This window comes from Vicugna pacos, chromosome 2, assembly GCF_048564905.1.
Source record: "Vicugna pacos chromosome 2, VicPac4, whole genome shotgun sequence".
In the NCBI taxonomy this organism is placed as follows: domain Eukaryota; kingdom Metazoa; phylum Chordata; class Mammalia; order Artiodactyla; family Camelidae; genus Vicugna; species Vicugna pacos.
This window is the reverse complement of record NC_132988.1, coordinates 40,197,888-40,208,980: the sequence shown is the minus strand read 5'-3', so window position 1 is coordinate 40,208,980 and position 11,093 is coordinate 40,197,888. Positions and strand designations below refer to the sequence as shown.

General features: G+C 33.2%; 1 non-coding gene across 1 annotated transcript; it reads left to right on the top strand.

The window, feature by feature from the left end:
* Nucleotides 1–1,656: 1,656 nt before the first annotated feature.
* On the top strand, nucleotides 1,657–1,729 carry TRNAS-AGA (transfer RNA serine (anticodon AGA)). Its single transcript has one exon. It is a non-coding gene; the product is annotated as a tRNA-Ser (tRNA).
* The last annotated feature ends 9,364 nt before the right edge of the window (nucleotides 1,730–11,093 follow it).

Below are 11,093 nucleotides of genomic sequence, written 5' to 3'. Positions count from 1 at the left end.
GAAAAATTCGTGACATGTATCATTAATTATATAATAAGCACTCCAGTCACAGACTTAAATGTTACTTTATTATACATCTGGATCTCTTGTTAGCAAGTTATTGAGAGAGGGGCAAATGGGAACCACAGGTTGGATGAAAGGATCTTCTTGTAGTGCATTGTTTTAGCAAGAGAGAGATCAGCATGTTAAGGCTTCAAATAAATCCTTTGAAGACGCAAAGTTTGAAAGGCCAACAAACAGACTAAACAGACCAATTCCAGTTTGACTGACAACTCCCTAAAGGAACATGATTTTTAATAAATAGCAGATGTTGGCCAAGGCATTATTGAATCACAAAAATCTTTGTTGTATAGCAAAGTGTGAGGGGAGGGAGGACACTAGAAATTCAATTTATGATTATTCCATGGTCTGATCCCTGTTATGAGAATTTCCCTTTTTGAAGCTAAATAAAAGTGGTTAGAGTTCATAAAGTACATTAATTAGGTCACATCTCCATTGGGAATCTCTTACCCAAGGAGAATCTTTAAATACTGCAAAGTGCTTCAGTGTGAATGGGGTATCTACCATAGGGAGTTTCATTTTGCTTCTTCATTTCTTTCTTCTCTTTGTAATGTGTTTGCCAAAATTTCATTATGGTTTAATGGCAACTTTCCTTTTGAAATAGGCCTTACAAGTCAAGTCATTTTATATCCTGTAATTTAAAGTCTGAAGTGCTCAAAATGAGAAACCTACTTGTGGGCCAGAATCCTAGCATCACGAGGATAAATTTGTAAAAACTCTTTTGTCCTAAAGGGTATTTTGTTTCATCTGTTAGCAAATTCCTTTTATCTTAGGTATCTCAATATCTGTTTTCTGTCTGTTCCAGTCCTTTGGGGAAAGGCATCTCATTTATGAGCTCCTCCTGCTAATGTTCTGATCAGCATGGGAAATCTTAGTGTTTCACCAAGACTTCCTAAATCAGTTTCTGTCCTGTTAGCTCCAATGCCTCACTCTAAATTACCATCACTTTGGGATAATTCACCAGACCGTCTCACTCCTTCTCCTATTTGGTTTCAGTATAGTGGTGTGTGTGTTGGGGGCAGGGATTGAGAGGGTGAGTTGTGAGCAATGGTATAAGCATATGACGTTTGAAAGCTAGCCAGCCATGGTTGAAAGTCTCCCTTATGCTTGAGAGGTGATACAAATAAACATATGAGATATATGACCAGGGTCAGCTTGTACTCCTCCTATAAGCCCAGTGGTGCCTTCTGTAACCAGCTAGTAGTTAGGTATCCAGCACTATATTGCTATCATTACCTTTCTTAGAGAACCACACTAATTTTGAGTCTCCAGTCATAGTCCAAGCAATGAAGTCTTTGCTTTTTGAGAACAGAAATCATCTCCTCCCCGTCTCCTCTTTTTTGAAAGTTATATACTCAACACTTGGAGCAGTGTCATGGCATAAAGTAGATATTTGTACTTTCTTTAAAAATTAAACTTATGAATGAATGAATGAATGAATGGTGGCAACTTAGGGTTAGGAAATGGGGAGAAAGGTGCACTAACATTTATATACAAATATATTTTCAATGAAATCGTTGCACCAGTTCTGTGTTCCACAAATAGATGCAACAACTCAATTCAAAATGAAGTCACAAAAAGGAGTTATAAAGTGGGGGGAGTATAGCTCAAGTGGTAGAGCATATGCTTAGAAAGCATGAGGTCCTGGGTTCAATCCCCAGTACCTCCTTTCAAAATAAAAAAAGAAAAGTAAATAAACAAATAAATCTAATTACCTCCCCTCCCCAACACACACAAAAAAAATTAAAAAACAAAAAACAACAAAAAAACCAAAGAGGCGTTATAAAGCAATTTTCCCCATGGATAATAAAACCCAGATTAGTTTTCCTTTTTAGAACCCATGTCATTTAAATCTCCCTATTATTAATTACAAATAGAAAGATATTAGTAAGGATAAAGTCTTTATTTCTTCTTTAAATACTTTATATATAATTTGACTTGTATTTACAGAATCAAAGGAATGACACTGTAATTTATAAATGCTCCATCATATAATATGATTTGTCTATCTTTTATAAGTATCATTTTATTTTCAGGCTTTAATTGATATTTCCCCTTTCTGAATAGAAATTATCATTCATGAAATGACTATAAATTAACTGGAGTCAATAAATAGAGTACTCTGAAGATGAGACTATTTTACCAAAAGAAGACAAAACAAATAATTGAATGCAATATAAAATAAATAAATTAAATAAAGTAAAATGAATTCTGTAGTGAATAAAGTAAAATGATACTGTAAACACACTACCTAATGAAGGAATGATAAATTTGTTTGCTGGCTTAGCTGTCTGTATCTATTAGAAGTTGAGAAAAAAAGCAGTAATGAAATTTAGAGGGGAAAGAAAAAGCATGTGATGAGCACAGAAGTGTATCAAAAAATATACTTACCACTCTACTAAAATCTTCAATATTTTAGGTTCCCATAGAGGGCAATATTGTATAAAAGATGGTGAACCAAGAATCTGCCAATTCATCTTTGTTGATGTGCTTTAAAGAAAACTGCTGTTACCATAAATTTGGTGCTGTTCTTCCCCTCAAACTCTGACTGATAGATAAAATGACGCACACAGAAACACAGAGCAGAGACTCACCAAGAGCAAAGAAAATTAATTTGATATCCTACTTAATGGTAGATTACTTGAGTGAATAGCCTCCAGTTTCACCGATAACTGGACTCAATCACCGAATCTCAGATAGTAGATTGCATTCTGTCATATAACTACCATACATATGGGATTATTTAGTCTAGTAGAAATATTAATGGAATAGTGCCTTTATCAATGCCTGAAAGGTGAAAGGTGATCTAAAAATAAGAAAGCCATGTAAATATTTCAAGTCTAGCATCACTGAATCACAAAATCTCTATTCAGTAAAAGGGTGTTGCATGAGTGAGACCTGGGTGACGTGCGGGAAGGACAGTAGAAATTAACCAGGGACAAAGCCATAGCACAGGGAAAAGGCATTAGAGAATGGAATTTTATACTTAGCTATAGATCCTCAAGTTATTTCTGTCACCAAATATGCATGCACTCACTTTCCCACCTCTCCTATAACTTGAAACATAGTTGCTTCACCAGAAGTCCCTTCCTCTCCAAAAGACTAAATATAACTAACTACAATTTGAAGCATTTATTCTCAAATGACCTTTATAGTAACTGCTAATTTGTATTGAGATTATGCTGACAGTAGTAAAGGAAGGACATTGTGCATGTATAATACAGTTAAATCTCTGTATTACTTTGAATACCCAATTATCTGTAGATTTCAATGCATGTGGTGATATGGAGCCCATGGATGATGGGGCATGCTCTAATGGTCTATCAGATATGCCTCAGATGCAATTCTGAAGGAGAGATGACTTTGTAACTTTCCCTTGCTATATGATGTCCTTTCCAAGATTATTATGATGATTATCATATAGCAAATATTTCAAGGCTAACATAAATGAACTAAAATGAATAAAACTATAAGTCAGATTTTTAGTCCCTGAGTCATAAGAAATAGAAAACTAGACTTTTTATTTAGGATATTGCCTTCTACATGAAGGTCAAACTAAAGTAAAATAAATTGTTTAGTTTAAATTGAATCCTTAAAGTTCATTACTTATCAAGTACAATTCCTCAAGTCTAAATAACTAATATTTCCCAATCTGCCAAACTAACTAAGGGGTGTGTGTGTTTGCAATTAAGCAAAAGCTGTATTTGAAGCAATCTAGTTTATATTCTTATCTCAGATTTCCAGATTATCCTGGATGGAGTTATTCCTCCAGCATGAACCACTCTTCCATGTCTACTGTTAGGGTGATGCAGGGAAACAAGCTGTTTGTTAAATTTAATGTTCCCTGTCATTGCTGTCAGCAGAAGTTTGTTTCAATATGCTTGCTTTCATAATACATTCAATGCCAAAATTACGTTATCTCCAAATCATTTTTAAAAGTACTTTAGAGTTTACAAAAGATGTTCCCATAGACTGTTTTGAGTCTCACAATGATTCCATGATTAATACGGAATTGTGAACATTGTACAGGTTAAAATACTGAGACCCAAAACAGCAAATCTGGAATCTACAAGAGGACACAGTGACTTCCAGCCCTGTCATCTCTACACTATACCAAAGAGTTTCTCTGAAAGGATCTGTCTAGACCATGCTCTTTTTATATAATTCTATAAGCTGGATAGCCTTTCAGGTGGCCGTCTAAAACCCTACACTCTTTAAAACATTTGATGGGATAGGAGTCATGCTTTCAACCTCTCTATGTGGCAAGTTATCAATAATTCAGTAACATTCAAATTTCAATCAGTTCCACAAATATCTGGTACACAAAAGCTTATCTAAATTAGAATTGGTCTAAAAGGCCATACAGCAAGAAGGATTTCAGTCAGGCTTTAGAAATACTAAGCAATATTGGGAATCATAGTTACTGAAATATGCTAATGGGAAAATAAAATAAGGGAAATTTATGAGATTTTTCCTTTCTTTTTTATTGAAATACAGTTGATTTATAATATTAGTTTCAGGCATACAACATAGTGACTCAATATTTGTATAGATTATAGTTCATTTAAGTTATTATAAAATATTGGCTATATTCCCTGGGTTATACAATATGCATCCTTGTAGCCTATTTTATGCATAGTCGGTTGTGCTTCTTAATCCCTTACCCCTATCTTGTCCATCTTCCCTTTCCTCCCCTCATTAGTTTTATCTCTATATCTAAGAGTCTATTTCATTTTGTTGCATTTGTTTGCTTTATTTTTTAAATTCCACACATATAAATGATTACATGCAGTATTTGTCTTTCTCTGTCTGACTTACTTCACTAAGCATAACACCCTCTAGGTCCAGCCATATTACTGAAAATGTCAAAATCTTCAATCTTTTTTATGGCTGAGTAGTATTCTGTTGTATATCTTTACCACATCTTCTTTAGCCATTTATCTATTGATAGACACTTAGGTTGCTTCCATGTCCTGGCTATTGTAAATAATGCTGCTATAAACATTGGGGTGCATGTATCTATTTGAATTAGTGTTTTCATTTTCTTTGGATATATACACAGTAGTGGAATTGCTGGGTCATATGGTGGTTCTATTTTTAGTTTTTTGAGGAACCTCCATATTGTTATATACGGCAATGGTATCAGTTTACATTATCCTCCCAACAGTGTCCTAGGATTCCCTTTTCTGTACAACCTTGTCAACATTTTTTTTATTTGTAGATTTTTGATGATAGCCATTGTGACAGGTGTAAGGTGATATGTCATTCTGGTTTTGATTTGCATTTCTCTGATGATTAGCGATGTTGAGCTTCTTTTCATGTGCCTGTTGGCCATCTGTGTATCTTTTTTGGAAAAAAAAGTCTATTTATAACTTCTGCCCATTTTTAATCAGTTTGTTTTTTGTGAGGTTATACTTTCTGTATACTTTTATTTAAATTATACAATTTTTTTTTTTTTGGTGGAGATAGGAATGAATCAGAGAATTTCTCAGATCCATGCTATTGATATCACAATCTAGATTACTGGTTGTCAATTTTTTGTGAGACTCACAGATACCCACAGAAACAAGAGTTTCATACAACAGTTCTTACTATAACTATGTGTAGAGTACATTTAATACTTTACTTTTTGTTCTATTCAATCTTTTTCTATTTAATTCCTTTTCATAAACATTTGAAATGCTAACCTTAATCTGTTAATATAAATGCATATCATGAGTCATGACCTGCATTTTGAAAAGAAATGAATCTGGATTCATATATATCTATAAACTACTGAATACAAAAAAATCAAGTCATTTCTATGATTTTATAATTGGAACTTTTTCTAATTTTTCCACTAAGCTGACTATTTTCATAAATCTTTTAAAAAAACACTGGTTTCATTTCACAAAGTGACCGTCGATACACAATGCCATTCTTCAGAGAATACAGGTCCAAAGAGGCAGAGCAACTTAACATATGACCACAGAAACAAACAGAACTTTCAATTATATGATAACACTGCCTGTTAATGTAGACAACAATAAAGTAACTAACATATTAATTCCCTTTAGGATTTTAATTGTTTGCAATTATAAATTTCTAGACAAACACTTAGAAATCCCAAACTTCCAATTAAAAGGAGAAATGAGAAACCATAAAGCCATGAAGGAAGCACTCAGTATTTTTTCATGATTATTTGTGGGAAAATAGAAAGTGCATACTTAATTGCATCATAGACACCTTATGGCTAGACTGCTTTTAGAGTGCCACTCATAAGCTCATTTTAGTTGTGCACTGTCTATAGTGACAATAGTTCCAACCTAATTCTAAAGTAAAAAAAAAATAAAACAACAAAGAAAATCCATGCTTTTCTTTTGTGAAATGTGCAGCTCCAATTTTAGGGGGAAAAAAATCAGTGCTTCAGAATAAAGAAGAAAGAAGGAAAATGGAGTGGAATGCATTATTGGCCTTACATTGTTACTCCTGCCGGTATTAAAGCCCTTTGCTGCAGGACTTTGTAGTTCCTTCCAATAAGACGGCTACCATATTTTTTCATCCCTTTACTTTTGGATTTGCTACATGATGTATTTTGGACAATAGAGTGAGAAGAAAGTGCCACTATGCTGGTTCCAAACTGAGGTCTGAGAGGCATAATGGGTTTCTACTCACTCTCTTGTAATTCCATTATCACTGTAAGAAGAACATGCCTGGGTATGTGGACTGAGGCCACCCAGTTAAGATGTCCTAGACAAGTCCAGTTTAGAACAGAGCCCCTAGCTGACCTGTAGATGCGTAAGTGAGGCTGGCAGAGCCCAACTAGATCAGCTGACCCTTGCTGATCTGCTGATTTACAAGCAACACAGGAGCAGAGAGGAAAAGGCAGACTTTATTAATGCAATGGACATGGAAATAAATAAAGCTTTAAGTTACTTATTAATATTACCCTCATTATGGAAACAATCGCAGACTAGCTAATATACAAATTCACTTTAGCACTACAAGTTGTGAAGTTTCAGACTATTTTAAGAAGTCAAATAAATGCGTAAGTTGCTGAATTTTTGGTAGTTTGTTACATGGAATTATTTAACTGACACATAAAATTGCTTTCCTGTGTCTAAAACCATTTTAAAAATATTTTCTTCCTCTTGATATATAATGTGAATTAAAACAAGAAAAATAACAATCACATTTTTTCTTATCAGAATTTATTATATGATTTAAAATTTTTTTTCAATAGTAAGATTTTTTAAAGCACATTTTAAAAATATGACTAAATTTCAAGATTTTTCTTCACTCTGTTAAGTTCTGCCATATTCTTGGAGCAAACACATTTCATATTTCTTAACAAATTTATTATTTTATTGCAAAGGTAAAGATGGAGTTCAAAGTAGAAATTTCATTCATAGAGTCAATAGGCTTTTTTTCCCCAGTGAAGATATAGAGTAAGCCACATTAAAAATAAACGTTAAAAAAAAAGGATTTTGTTTCGGTACTAATTGATCCTAAATGTATGAAGGAAGACATTTTTTTGACTGATATCATTTGTGAAAGGATTAGAGAACCATCAATTTTACTGGGAAGCAACAATTGTGGAGGAAGCAGACTAAACTATAGTAAAATGCACTCATAACAAGACTCTCAACATGAGTTTTCAAACTGGGGTAATTTCGTCTGCTTGAAGTGAAGGAAAATTCATATTTCATTGATTCATAGTTACAAAGATCATTATTCTTTGCCCAGTCAACAATATAAAGCAAAGAAACAAAGAAGTAGTAACCACATAATTTGATTTCTAACTTGAACAAGGCAGTTGTTCATTTGCCCTTTTCTCTTTTTGTTAAAATTAACTAAAGATATATTAATATTTCTATATAAGAAATATGTTGACAAATGGTTAGTATGCATCAAATCCCTCATCTTTTGGATTCTAAGAAATGGAAATAATAATAACTCCCAAATAATAATATAAAGTAGTTGCAATGACCTCAGCAGTAATAGTGCCATCACTAGTTTGACCAAGCAGGGCAGTGACTGTAACAGCACCACTATTTCTCGAACCCTCATAGGAGCTGGGCAATGTGCCAAATGGTTCCAGCTTGCTCCATGAAAAAACAGTCAAATTTTAAAATAAGATTCAGGCCAAGTTGGGATAGGTCTTGGGTGAACCATTTTAGAGTGCACAGATTCTGTAAATGTAGCTGTTTACGGCCCAAAATGAGTTGAGAAATGAGAATAACAGTAAAAGAAAAAAAAAAAAAGAGGAGAAGCGAATAAGAACAGAGTAGAAATGAAGTGGTAGCCTCATAATAATACTTACAGCAAACACTGAGTGAGCCTGGTATCTCCTAAGCAATTTGCTTTATTAACTCACTGAATCCCATAAAAAAGTCTAGCTCATAAAATACAAATGAAGATATTGGTGCACAGAGGGGCTAAGTGTGTCTAGGTTGCCCAAGGTAGTAGGATTGGCATATGAACTTGATTTGTCCAGCTCCTGAGTTCACAATTTTAACCTTAATGACCTAGAAATAGGAAGAGAAGCACTAAGATGATAAAACTATTTGGCTCTTTCAGTCCATAGTTTTCACAGTACTAGTAAATCTTCCAATGACTTATATTTCAAAATGTCTGAATTAGGAAACAGAGAACAATATCACAGTGGAAAACAAAGTGAAACATTAAATTGTTCCTAAGATAAGTTTAGAAGCAATTTATTATAAAAAGGAAATCCTGGCAGACAACAGTCAATAAATTGAATACATGAATAGCAATTATAAGTAATGTTGGCTTAAGACTTAAGAATGTATCTAATCATAAGAGAGAATAAAAAGTAAAGTAGCATATACAGCCTGGTTTGACATGGACAGTGAGGTATCGTGTCTACCTGGCTTAGCATTTTCCTGGCTTTTTTTTTTCATTTTCTTTAAATACAGGATAAGTATTAATAGTCACAGAAACCTACATGAGGTTGCTGGACTCAGACTTTCTATTCCCAGCTTCTGCCATGTCTTCTTCTTATATCACGTGAGACACATGTGCAATGCACAGAATTCTTATCTTACTATGTGGTTAAGAATGAAAAGCTAGTCAGTAATAACACATCTCTTTTCTTCTTCCCTTAGGCCACTTGATTCTCAACTTAACTTCAACTCTCTTTTGAGCTCAGCATTTAGAATATTTGTTGATAAAATGAAGGTGATGCTTGGATAATTGCCAAGTTAACCAAGAACATAATTCACGCTGCTGGGGTGCCATGCAGGTCCTGAAGCCTGTCAAACGCATGAAGCCACCAGAATGCCAATCGGTGAGATCAGTGGGCAGTAAAAATTATATCTTTGTGAATGTGAAATATGAGTGGGTAATAAATAATGAGCAGCCCTATCACAGAGTTTAAAGAGATTATAGAGTATAGTTCAAATATTCTCACTACAGTGCTTTTGCAATATATTGTATGACATAATTTGCAACTATTTATATTACTACTTGAAATGCTTTATTTTGCAATGGTGCTCTTCTACAGCAATGAGATTTAAATCTATATAAAAATTTAAAAAGTATTTAAATTTTTTCAAAAAATGTTGATAAAACATCAACATTTATCATCTGCTAAGACAATTGTGACATAATTTCCTATTAAGATAAACTCTGCAAATCTGCTAAATAAGCTCTAGGATCTATTTAAAACATTATAGGTAGTTTTATTAGAATGTGTTTTGGAGTGATGATTTGTCATACAGAGCTCCAGAACAGCGTTTATGTACCATTTTGTGAAATACGAGTTTTCATTTAGGTCAGATGACTTCTCCTAAATTAACTGCTGTCATTTTTCAATGATAATTTTTCTTCTGTATTGAATGAGATCTGTTAGTACTGGTCCTTTAGAAGAAAAATAATACCATAAAAAGTTAAATAATGTCATTTGAAGATAGCATACTAAGAGATTTAAAGCATGCACTGGAAAAAGTTAAATTCAATAATGGTCCAAATTATTTTCCTCCAATTCTTGGAATCAAAGTAAAGCTACTAAAAGTTAATGTGACATTAGATATTATTACAAGTGTCATTGTAAGCCCAACTGAAATGCAACACTGATGGTAAAAGTAATTTGTTTTACAATTAAAATTGCAGAATTTGGTAGAGCAAAGAATCACGATAGAAACAATATTTTTGCTAAAATAAGAAAAAACAAGAATGGACTTGAAATGTACTTAAAGTCAGTTGTGGTACAGGCATAATTTGTGATTGATTCTGAACTGAATTGTTTTCCAAATGTAAAGAGAAGGTGTACTTGTTATAACTTCCAAATATTTGGGTGTGTGTTTTATATGCATATGAAGCTAGAGTAACTGAACTATGGTATTTTTGTCAGGGAGATGATGGCTGATATACATACATTTATATATTTTGCACAGCAGTATGTGCCTTCTTGCATTTGCTGCATGTCATCAGTCAGACTTTGGAGATGTTTAGCCTTTTGAAGAACTATTTTGTTAATCAACCTAAATGCCCTACAATGATATTTAATTTTTAAATGCATTAGTCCTCTGTATTTTTTTGAATCCTTTTCTAATGCATTTAGAAAATATGAATAAGGTATTTCAAAAATGGAGCACCAAAATTTCCTCATTTTTCAAGGTTTACTGACTTACAAACTACAAAATTTGCAAACAGAAAAACACTGAAATCAAGTTCTATAAAGGCAAGATTTGTATCAAATAAACCAAATTATGTGAGCTCATGGGGTGTATAAAATTGAATTTTTGAATTATATAATACATACTTTGCATTATCATGACATGTAGGAAGAACTCTATGGCTTTTCTATGTTATTGCATATATTGATAATATATATTGAAATGGGATAAAATTAAAGTCTACCATTCTGAAGCTAAATTTGATGAACTAATCAAAATAATCACAACTAGAGAGATCTTGTCTTGAAAAAAGTGTTGAAAAAAGGTACCCTAAAAGAGATCAAAAGACTATACCTCTGAAATATTATATACTTCCATTCAAAACATGAACAAGAGAAGAGCCTCCATTTAGGA